Here is a 13,016-nt window from a genome sequence, read left to right on the forward strand (position 1 = left end):
ATTACTACGAATATTTTATGAAGGGGTTGCATGTATAATAAAGTTTTGGGATATAATTTATTAATAAGGCCTAGAGTGCAATTATATTTATATAGTGGTATTAAATATAATTAATGGTAACTTTGGACTTGTCAAGAGTTGACAGAAAAGCTCAAGGCCCATTGGAGCTAGTGTCTTATTGGCCCTTTTGGTCCCACTCTAAACCACACATTAAAGCCCAATTGGAAAGGCCCAATAGGCCGGCCCAATTAGATAATCAGTTATATATAAAGGGAGAGACATGCAGAATTTTTATTAGAAAAAAAGAGAGACACCATTGTGAAGTGGTGTGTATATGCGAGTGAAACCACTCAATTATTCTCCCTTGGAAATTGATTGAGAGACCACACTTCTTGGGCGTAAAGTGGAATTGGAGTGAAGATTAAAAGTGTTCCTAAGTACTTATAATCTTTTGTTTTGAATTTCACTGCACCAAGGTACGCTATCTTGTTCTTAAATTCTGAAATTTACATAATGCAAGTTATCAATCATGAATGAAATAGATCTTTGTTTATTGCTTCCGCTATGTGTTTTGTATGAGATACAAAACCAGATTTAACCAACAGATCTAGCACTTTAAGCATGTTGTTTTAACTATATTTTGTCCCATTTTAAATTTGTTGTGTTCTGTTTTAAGCATTTTTACTTCTATTTTGGACTACCATGAAGCTAATCATGTTTGTGGTATGTTTTGTGTTATTGCACTTGTTTTTCTCTTGCTTGGTAATTATGTGTGCAGATGTCTCCATTCAAGACCTCAGCTGTGAAAGGAGGCAGCAACAAAGGAAAAGAGCCTGTAATTGCTATTAATGATCTTTCACCAAGGCCAAAAAGGACTCGATCATTAATATGAGTTTTTGATCCTGACAAATTCAGATCCTATGCTGCATTTCAGAATTATGCAACCCATTTTCGAGAGGCTCCATTGTTGGTTGAAAGAGCCGTTGATCAACCATCTCTCCTTGACACCAATATTCCCAAATGGTTTGCCACCAAGGATTGGAATTTTCTCCTCTCCAATCTTGATGATGCATACAAGAACTTGGTGAAAGAGTTCTTTGCCAATGCCTTTGTTGAAGGAGAGGAGCTGAAATGTTGGGTTGGATGAAAGAGTTTCTCAGTAACACTGGTTTATCTAGTGGAGATCCTACATATTAACCGGCCAATATTTCCTACACCACCGGTATATGATGAGCTGAATCCAGATGAGGAGGTTCTTCGAGAAGTTTTAGGAGATAATTTGGAGTTTGCATCCAATGGGAAGTCAGTAAGTGTGGCATCTCTATCTCCCGAGTTGAGGCTACTCATAGTGATCATGTTTAGCAATCTCTATCCTTTATCAAACACCGAGTACATGAATCTCGATCGAGCATTATTCTTGCATGATCTGGTCACTGATGAGGAGATTGATGTGTGTTCTCATATTTTTCACATCTTGGCAAAAACAGCTGAATGGATTGCTTCAAGGAGCTATCTTCCTTTCTACCGCCTTATCTCAAAGATTTTGAAGCTCAAAGGCGTGTATCCCTTGGAAGATGAGCATCCATATCCTCGGCCACGTCCTATTAACATCCGCACACTCTATGCCAGTATGAGTCATACCAAAAAGAGTACTAAGCTAGAAAGTCATGTTACTCCAGGAAGTTCAAGCTCTACCTCCCATGCTTATGATGAACAGCTAGAAAACATCATGGCTGCACTTCAAGAGATTAATACCAAAATATTCGGATTAGCTACCATCATGCACTCCCAGCACATTCGCTTCGACACAAAGTTCACATCTCTCTAGACTCAATTGGACCAAATTCAAAGGAAACTAGAACAACATGGAGAATAGCTATTCAATGACAAAAAAGGGGAGATGGTGTTGTTGATAGGGGCTGTAATGATAGGGGGAGAAGTAGCTAATAGGTGCCATTTGTTTATAGTTGTTTTTACTAAAGCTTATAGTACTATGTTTATATTTTAGCTTAATATTCAGTACTTGTGTTTATCTCATTACTTTTGTAGCAATTTTTTTTGTACTTTTAGATGTTGCAAAACTATCTTAAGTACCTCATACTTGTACCCTTGTAGAATCTTGTATCCTAGATGCATATACTTCGTGTATTTTGCATTGGTTATGTGTTGGACATGCAATTGATCATTGCGATTGTACTTTATTGTTTTGCATGTCCGGATGAGTATTTACTAGCTAAATGTTCATTGTTGTCATTCTTTTGTGACTGACCTTGTTTGATCAAGATATGCTTATATGTTTTATAGTGTTTACGAACCTGATCGCACTTTACTTGCTCATGTACGTACCATGTATTTAACTTGTCATAAGCTTAATGAAAGTTTAGTTTATGTGTGAGTGTTTCAGGTTACAAGTATATACGTGCAAGTGCTTCACATCTTCTAGACTTGGTGTGAGTGAGTTTTGCCACTGTTCCCAAACTCACGTTTAAGTCTAGAGTCTATTTTAGGGGTTTTGTTACGAAATAGCCAAAGAGGGAGATTGTAAAGTTGTAATTTACAACTATGTGTTTTATTGGCTTTAATTTCGTGCCAAATTTGATTGTAATTATATTCAATCTTTTGTACCATGTATTTAATGTGGGATTTCATTGTAAAAGTTGTGTGAGAGAGAGAGAGTGTGAAGACTCAAGGCAAATTGAAGACTGGAGTGTTTTCGCGGGTAGCTCGTCACTAACCATCGCATGAAATGATGCATGTGCCCTATACATGACTAGAATGCGAAGAGTCAGGACAGGATGGAGATAGTTGTGTTTCACGAGTAGCTCGTTGGTAAGGCCTTCCTGAGAGACACTCGCGAAATAGTCTGTTTTGCCAGATTATTTTATCTGATGCACACTTTCTGTACCCACACTATATATATCCACATTACCCACAAAATGTAAAGAAGGCTATTCAGAGAGAGAGAGGGGGAAAAAAAAACACCTAAGAGAGGTTTCTACAACACACCCATCTATTAGAGAGAGCTACCCATTCTTAGAAAGAAATCTTTGTAGTATCTTCTCATTCCCTCTTCCATTGTTATACCTATTGAGAGGAGATTTCTACCTAAACACTACCCACACACATTCAAAGTATTAAGAGTGATTTTGGTGCTGCTGGGAAGCATTGGAAGATGCCAAGGATGACAGATGCAACATGGAGCTTGTTGCGGGATCTGGAGAGCTAGACAAGATATGGTTCTGAGAAACCTTGTTGGAGTAGGAGCTTAGAGAGCTTAGGTACATTGGGTATATTAGGCTTGGAGGGTTTCTTGCTCACCCATGTATCCCAATTGATTGTCTAGTGGATCAATTACCAATTGGTGGGCGGCAGAGAGGTTTTTCACCAAGTTCTTCAGTTTCCTCTTCTATAACACATTGGCGTGTTATCTTGTGTTTGCATTCTTCTTCCCTATTCTTTTACTTTTCATTTTACTACTGTGTTATAATGATTATGGGTTAGAGTAGCTTGTTTGTTTATCCACTCGCATTTACTCTCTTTCGCACTTAGTATTAAGTTAGAGTAAAATCAATGGAGCCGTAACTTTAATTTGTGGGTCTAAATAGCTCTTGTGTTTTAACATATTTTCGAGCATTCAATGGCAATTTACCTTTTCCTCATCTAAGGATGGCTTATGATGATACATCTCCGCAACTAGAGGTATTAAGCATCTTTAATTTCATATGGATGTTAATTTCATAGTCATCAATACTTAAATTAGAGAATTCAAGCTACTTTATATACAATAACTATACATAACATCGTCCATAAACATTAGAGAACTTAGTACTTAGCATCGTCCAAAGACATTGTCCTCGCTAGTACTTAGTCCTTTTCTAGGGAATTCAAATTACTTTATGTACAAAAGGACTTTGTTCATGACATCGTCCACAACACATGCCAGTAACTTGTGCTTTTTAGGGAATTCAAATACTAAGAAATATAAGATACTGCTAGAAAACATAAGTGCTATAACATAAATAGATTACTAGTGATCATTAGTAATCTTTAGTCTAGTCCATGCTGACCTTCCCAACGAGTCCTTCTCATTGGTAATACTTCCTTAAATGCTCCACATTCCACGGGTGCTCTAGCTTTCGTCCATCCAAGGCCTCCAAGTAGTATGAACCTCGCCTTTTGGAATTGATAACTTTGTATGGTCCTTCCCAATCAGGTCCTAACTTTCCATTAGTAGGGCCCTTAGTAGCTAGGGACACCCTTTTTAGGACGAGATCTCCAATGTTGAATTGCCTTGGCTTCACCAATGCATCATGGTGCTTGGTCATTAAGTTTTTGTAACGAGCCACCTTCTGTTCTGCACCCATCCTTACCTCATCTATAAGGTTAAGGCTTAGACGAAGCTATTTCTTATTATCCTCATTGTTGTAATAGGCCACCCTATAGCTAGTTAGATTAACCTCTACGGGTATGACCACATCACTTCCATATGCTAACTTAAAAGGAGTTTCTCTAGTTGGAGTCCTTATTGTCATCCTATACACCCAAAGGACACTGGGTAATTCGTTTGGCCATATCCCTTTTGCCCCTTCAAGTTAGGTCTTGTTGACCTTCAGCAAGGATCAATTTGTAACTTCAGCTTGTCTAGTAGCCTGTGGGAGGGTGAAGAGTAATGATTCCTAATCCCTAACTGCTCGCAAAACTCTCTGAAGGGTGTATTGTCAAACTAGCATCTGTTGTCTGAGATGAGCACCATAGGAATTTTGAAGCAGCAGATAATGTTTTTCTAGACAATGCTCTTGACATTCTGCTTAGTGATTTTTTCCAATGGTTCTGCTTCCACCCATTTGGTAAAATAATTAATCCCTACTACCAAAAACTTCATTTGCCTCATCCCCATGAGAAAGGGAGCAAGGATGTCAAGTCCCTATTAGGCAAAGGGCCAAGGGGCCACCCTTGGAGTGAGATACTCTGATGGTTGCCTAAGTATGTTGCTGTAGCATTGACACTTGTCACATGCTTTAATATAAGCTTTAGCATCTGCTTGCATGGATGACAAATAGTATCCAATGTAGACTATCTTATGAACAAGGGACCTAGCCCCTGAGTGGTTTCCACAGGCTCTTTCATAGACGTCTCTCAAGACGTAAAGGGATTCGTCTAGAGTCAGACATCTTAAATAGGGTTGAGAAAAACCCCTTTTATACAACGCCTTGTCTATAAGGACAAACCTTGTTGTTCTTACCCTTAGCTTCCTTTCTTCTTCTTTATCTTCAAGAAGAACTCCATCCTTGAGATAAGACATAATGGGGGAGGTCCAGCTGGTGACTTCGTCTATCTGATTAACTTCTGGAATGTCTATACTTCGAATATACTGGACTTTAACTTGATCTCTTGCTATCTCGTCTGTAGATGCCATCTTGGCTAAGGCGTTTGCTTCTACATTTTCCTCCCTTAGTATTTGTTGAAACTGTGCCGTCATGAAGCCTTTAATGTTATTCCTTAGCTTCACATGTTCCATTCACTTGGCCTATCACCAATTGTGAGTTTCCCTGGACGAAGACTAAATCTGCTCCAAGTGATTTTGCTAACTCCAAGCCTTGAAGTTGGGCCACATGTTCTGCCTCATTATTGGTTGTTTGGAACTATAGACAGACTACATACTCTAGATGATCCCTTTCTAGTGAATGTAAAATTATCCCAATTCCTCTTGCATATGGTGTGGATGATCCATCCACATAAACGACCTACTATTTTACCCCTTGGTCTTCATTTTACTAACTACTGGCAGGATTGAATTCGGCAATGAAGTCTACCAAGACTTGAGCTTTTATTGCTTCTCTTGGTTTATACCACAGATCGAACTCACTAAGTTCTACTACCCATTGGATTAGTCATCTAGCGGCCTCCAACTTTTTCATGGCCTTCTTTAGTAGGTGACTTGTTAGGATGTTGATTAAGAGCTTGAAAATAAGGCCTTAGCTTTCTTGCTGTTGTCACCAATGAAAATGCTAACTTTTCCATTGGCAGATATCATCCTTCTACTCCTCTTAAAGCTTTATTGGTGTAGTAGACGGGCTTTTGTACCTTTCCCTTTTCTTTGATCAAGGCTAAACTTACTACATGAAGGGACATCGCTAGGTAAAGATACAACCCTTCTCCTGGTTGCGACAGGTTCAACAGCAGAGTTAAAGCGAGATAAACCTTCAAGTCTTCAAATGCTCATTGGCACTCTTCTGTCCACTCAAATACTTTCCTTAATACTTTGAAAACGGCAAACACTTGTCAATAGTTTTTGAAACAAAACTGTTAAAGGCAGCTACTTGTCCAATGAGGTTCTAGATATCCTTGGCATTCTTTGGGGGCTCCATGTTCAAGATTGCTTGGATTTTATTAGGATTCGATTTGATCCTTCTCTATAAAACCATAAAATCAAGGAATTTCCCTTATGCAACTCCAAAGGCACATTTTCTTGAATTTAGCTTCATCTTATATAGCCTAAGTGTATCAAAGGTTTCTTGGAGGTCATCTAGATGCTACGTCTCCCTCGCGCTCTTGACTAGCATGTCAGCTACATATACTTCAATGTTTCACCTAAGTTTTGGACAAAACATATGGTTGACTAGCCTCTAGTAAGTAGCTCTTACATTTTCAGACGAAATGACATTACTTTGTAACAAAAAAAAAAGATACTTTGACTTGTGATGAAGGAAGTTTTCTCTTGATCTGTCTCATCCATCTTAATCTGGTTGTACCCTAAGAATGCGTCCATGAAGCTTAGCAACTAGTGTCCTATTGTTGAGTCCACCAACTGATCAATGAATGGAAGAGGATAGTTGTCCTTGGGGCATACCTTGTTTGAATCTGTTAAATCCACGCATATCCTTCATTTACCATTAGCCTTTTTAACCATTACTATATTTGCCATTAGCCTTTAATGGCATTATCTCGTTCTGGGGCAAACACTCTCTTCTTCTAACAGACGGCCTTGTAGGATGGACACACGTTTGAATGATGAGTAATCACCTGTGGGTAAATCTTAGGCATGTCTTCATAGCTCCAAGCAAAACCTACACACTTTTGTTGGAAATTTAGACCCCTTAAACCAACCAGATTGCGTAGCCTAGTTAATTAGTCAAGTTGTTACTTAGTCAAATTAAGCAATTCTAGGTTAAAACAATCAAACAATCATATCAAGAATATATAGCAGCGGAAAAGTAAATAACACAAGATATGATCACCTAGGAAAACCAAACCGGTAAAAACTTGGGGAGGATTTTACCCACCTATCCTCAAGGCAAACCTGAATCCACTATGAAAGAATCGAAGTTCATACAAAAGGACTACAAGCTCCCCGCTCGACTTCCTAATGCTACCTACCAGTAGAACTTACTGACACGACCACGTGCAAGCTCCGAATCCACGGACTCCTTCTTTCTTGGACTCTTCAATCAAGTACAAGCACCCTCGCTTGTGTATCTTTAAGTTCTTGAATCTGCAACTGAATGTTTTAACTCTTCTTTAAATTTCTTAGAAATTTTCAAAGATTTAGATAATTCCTTACGAAGAGTTTCAAAAGCATCAAAAAAATCAACAGAAACAATAGTGTCCTTTTTATTCAAAACATCACAGGCATCAATAAAATCAGTAGAAGCATTAGCAGAAACATGATCAAAAAGACACTTCAAATTATCCATGACAACAGGGGTCAAGGATCAGCTCTTAGATCAAAAGATCTAAAACAGAAGAGCTACCCGCTCTGATACCACTTGTTGGAAATTTTGACCCCTTAAACCAACCAGATTGCGTAGCCTAGTTAATTAGCCAAGTTGTTACTTAGTCAAATTAAGCAATTCTAGGTTAAAACAATCAAACAATCATATCAAGAATATATAGCAGCGGAAAAGTAAATAACACAAGATATGATCACCCAAGAAAACCAAACCAGTAAAAAACCTGGGGAGGATTTTACCCACCTATCCTCAAGGCAAACCTGAATCCACTATGAAAGAATCGAAGTTCATACAAAACGACTACAAGCTCCCTGCTCTACTTCCTAATGCTACCCACCAGTAGAACTCACTGACACGACCACGTGCAAACTCCGAATCCACGGACTCCTTCTTTCTTGGACTCTTTAATCAAGTACAAGCACCCTCGCTTGTGTATCTTTAAGTTCTTGAATATGTAACTGAATGATTATCAAGGTTTTGATAATATCTCCACCTTGAAAACCCTAAGTTTTGTGTAAAGGAAAGCTCCTCAAAGATCTCACAAGAGAGTTACACAAAACAGCAATATGAGCAACAAAGACTTAGAGAGGTTTGGGTACAAAACCCTAAAAATAAAAATGAGGCACAAGAGGCACTCTAATCTCTCTCTCCAAAAGTTCTCAAAAACGTGGCTTAGGGTTTCCTTTATATAATGGGAGAATTAGATCTGAAACCCTAATCCTTAATGGGCTTAAGCTACTGTTTAGGCCGACTTAAAATTCTGCAGATACGATTTTCGATCGATCGAGCCTGTTCTTCGATCAATCGAACCAGGCAGAATATGAAATCTTCTTCCTGCAGCTTGTATGTTCTTGAATCTTGACTTGAATCACCTTGAGCATTGTCTAATAAAACCTATGGACTCTAAGATCTATATCTAGACAAGTTTGTGTTCACGATTTGCCAATTGTTCTAAACATTTAGAACCTAACAACTTTTTTTAAGGAATCCGACGAGATCCTGCTTCATCTTCTCCAATGCCATACTTCGTTGGGAATTTGATAGATAAGTGGTAGGTGGATGTTGCAGCCCTCTAATTGTCCAAAGTTAGTTGTCCAGTAATGGCATTGTATGAGGATGAACAGTCTACAACAAGAGCCAACCATGACTGGCAAGGAGATGGTACCTACTGGTAGAACCTTCATTCCTCCAAACCCAATCAATGGCACAATCATTAGTCGAAATAATTCCTTATTAATCCTCATTTACTGGAAAGGAGGATAGCATATGATGTTTGCTAAACTACCATTATCTATTGACACCCTTTTAGTCGGTGAAAATAATGGCCGGCTCATCTTCTTCGATCATCCTTGGTGGTGGTCCAAATATTTGAACATTCTGGACTTCCTACAAGTAGGTCTACTTGGCTTTAGACAAGCTTGCTGTTGATATATCCCCTACAATAATTCTTATTTCTCTAAGCGGTTGACACATTAGCTCTTTTGCTTTACCCTTCATTGGCTGTCTTTCATCCTTGTGGTCTCGCCTAAGAAATTTTTTTAACTTTCCCTGTAATGAAAGCTTCAATCTACTGCTTCAAGTCATAGCATTCATCTGTATCATGTCCATGATCACAGTGAAAACGATAGTACTTGCTTTTGTTCCATTTGCTAGGGTCTCATTTCATCCTCTTGGGCCACTCCAAGGATGGATTGTCTTTGATATGCATTAATACTTGATTAAGCAAAGTATTCAAGGGGGTGTAGTTAGAGTATTAGCGGACCTTGCTCTGGATGGTGTATATAACCATTGTCTAGCCATTCACCTTTCTTCTTTTTCTTGATAATAATCGTGTCTTTGACATTCATGAAACTTTGGGTTGAATGTATCAATTCAACCATCGTCTGTGGCTCCTAGTTATATAGCTTATGGATAAACAAGTCTGAACTAACACCATTGTAGAAAGCTGCTAAGAGGATCTTGTCATCCATGTCATCCACTAACAAGGCTTCTCTATTAAAGCGGCTAATAAAAGAAGGCAGACTCTTGTTCTCTCCTTGTTCTGTGCTTAACAAGTTAAAAGAGGAACTCTTTTGCCTCTGACCTCCAACGAAGTTGTTGACAAATAACTTACTTAATTCTTGAAACAAGGTTATGACATTTTGTGGTAACTTACCAAACCATACCGTGGCCGGGCCTTTCAACGTGGTAGGAAAGGCTCAGCATATGATCTCATTTGGAACACCTTGGAGATGCATGGTTGTCTTGAATGTAGCAATGTGATCACAAGGATCACGCGTCCTATCATACAAGTCTAGGGTAGGCATTTTGAACATGGAAGGCAGGGGATGACTTGTGATGGATGCAATAAATGGGGAATCAATCCTATGGATGAGATCATGTACATGGTTTACTCTCCTAATGGAATCCTTCATCTCTTCCATGGCTCTTTCCATCTAGTCCATCTCCCTTTCCAAATGTGGTACTATACGAGTAACAGTACCTCTAAACTAGTCTTCTTCAGCATTATTCTCAGCCCCTTCATTCTCTGAATTCAAGCCTTATTCTTCACCACGTTGTTGTTGATGCTGTCTATTAACTTCTCTAGTTAACTCTAGGTTTTGTGTGTCAGTTCTGCCATTGCTGCTACCATGGACTACAACTGTTGTTGGACGATCATCAGGGGTGCTAGTGCATGGTTTGGGTGACTGAAAGCATTTTCGCTCTCTAGGTGTCCTAGACTAGTAGCCATTAACTTAGTTCGAACCATGCAACCTTTCTGTCTTGGAAAGCTAAGAAGTTAACACTTTGAAATTTAACGAATTAGTTATTTTTCCCCACAGATGGCGCTAACTAATGATGTACGAAAATCAGTAGGCTGAAATACTTTGGGCTATGGTGATGGCTGTAGGTCCTGAAAAGAAAGAAAGGAACTGTCAAGGGTGACCGGTATAACCTGACAAGGACCCTCCAATGGTTAAGTCAGTTTTCTCTCTAGAACACAAGGAAGAGAAAAATAGTGAATGGTGGGACTTACCCTAGGTGAATAGAGCTTGATCCTTTTTATAGAGAGTTAGAAGTGGGTCTATTTGTTCGAATCCACCACAATCGTGGGTGATGTGGGTGGTTAATGGATGAGATAAGGAACGTGGGGCAAACTATGGGGAATTCTCTCCACATTTTAGGAGTAATGCATTATGACCTGATTACATGGAGCCTTATGAGAAGTTTTCTTGTAAAATTTACCAAGTATTCTATGGTCATCCATGCCCTTGTCAATCCTGGATGATCACCATTAAGTGGTCGTTACCTTGTGGACGAGTATAGGTCATACTTAATACCACTGTTAGACTTTTCTCCTTTTAAGGTTTTCTAGGTGCAATTAGGTTATGGTTGTGATAACACTGCCTAAACGAACACTAAGGACAAACATTGTTAGACGAGCCCCATCAAGATTTAACCCTAAATCTAATGCTACCTCATGTAGTACTTACTCACGTGACCACAAGCAGCTCTGAATCAACGAACTCTTCTATTATGAATTTGTTGCACATAAACGCTCCAGTTTGTGACTTTGAGATCTCCACTCAAAGATTTAAATCATCAACTATGGTTAACTTGATTTGCAGCAACTTATTCCACTAGTACTAGCAGTATTGATTAGATCTCCAGTAGATGCTTACGAGTTAGATGGTTACAAAACCTCACAGATCTCACATGAGTAACTCACAAGTCTTGAAAAACATGTATTAGGGTTTCCCTTTTATACTTAGTAGTGTTGAACTCAAACCCTAAACGTTTCGCGGGCTTTTGGGCCCTTTTTCAAATTCTGCAAAATCGCAGTTCGATCAGTCGAGCTCTTCAAAATTTGAATTCTTCTTTCTACAGCTTGTATGTTCTTGAATCTTGACTTGTATCAACTTGAGCAATGTCTAAACCTCTTCTAAGACACAAATATCTTATACTAGACATGTACTCAGTTTGCCTACATACAATAAAATTAGAACCTAAACATTTAATGCTAAATATTTAGAACCGAACAACATCCCCCTTTGGTAATCCGTGACAAAACATACATATAGCATGTATTGCTCAAATTCAAGAACTAACCCAATACAAGTTATTGCCCAAAACAATTCAATCATAATCTACTATCTACAAGTTGCAATAATAGGCAACAACATCATGAAAGTATTAACTTGTAAATTCTTGAAACACTAAAAACAAACAATAAACACATATGTGGAAAATACAGTATAATCATAACTTAGTATCACAAAACCAAAATAAAACAAGATATCAAAAGGAAATCAACATCACAATAATCATCAAGTTTGTGAAACAAGTTATATAAAAATAAAAAAACTCTCCAAAACCAAACAAAATAATTCTCCAAAATAAATAAATAAATAAAACTCCCCCAAAATACATACAACATCTCTCCCTAATTATAAAAACTCAATCACACTACCACTACCCCTTTTTGTTACGTATTGCCAAAGGCAATCAACTTAGTCATCCGAGGGTGGAGGTGGTGCAAAAGAACTCCTATATTCTCTAAACTCTACTCTTAAAGTATCAACATCAATGATCAAAGAGTTCAAAAGTTATCCATGAGCCGCCTAAGTCGTCATAAATGTCTCCATCATGGTATGGCATGATGACTGTATCTCTAGAACTCTCTCAAGCATAGAGCAAAGAGATGGAGAAGCCCTATAAGGACCGATAGCAACAACAGCAACATCCTCATCATCATCATCAATAGTTGCAATACTATCAAAATGCTCATCTCTAAGTGTAGGTTCCACTCTTTGTCTCTTTTTAGTTCCTTCACTTTGTTCATTTGTCTTCTTTTGAGCACTGAGTTGCTTTAGAGAAGTAGCTCCTAAGGGTGCCATTTGATGAAAAAGCTCAGAAGAGAAGGTACTCTCAAACTCAAGATATTCTAGGATCATAAGGATAGAAACAAGATTGAAAAGTCTCTACTTCTTAGATGTATTTCTGTGGACCTCAACTATAGTTTGAATGAAAAGAGAGGGGAGATAGATAGAAGCACCAATGATAGGAGCATAAAGGAATATACACCTATCAATAGGAATGGTAGGCACATGAGAAATAGGAAAGACATTATGACAAGCAATAAGTGACATCAAAATCAAGATCATTTGAATAAAGACTAAAAAAAATCACACAATTAAGCAAAAAGTAACACAAATTAGTGAAGTGCAAAAGAATGCTTATGAAAGCTAAATAAGGTACACTAACATCATTGGCCAACCATAATTACACACTAAATGGTGTACAATA

The sequence above is a fragment of the Quercus suber genome, unplaced genomic scaffold, assembly GCF_002906115.3.
Source record: "Quercus suber isolate HL8 unplaced genomic scaffold, Cork oak 2.0 scaffold_100, whole genome shotgun sequence".
Taxonomy (NCBI): Eukaryota; Viridiplantae; Streptophyta; class Magnoliopsida; order Fagales; family Fagaceae; genus Quercus; species Quercus suber.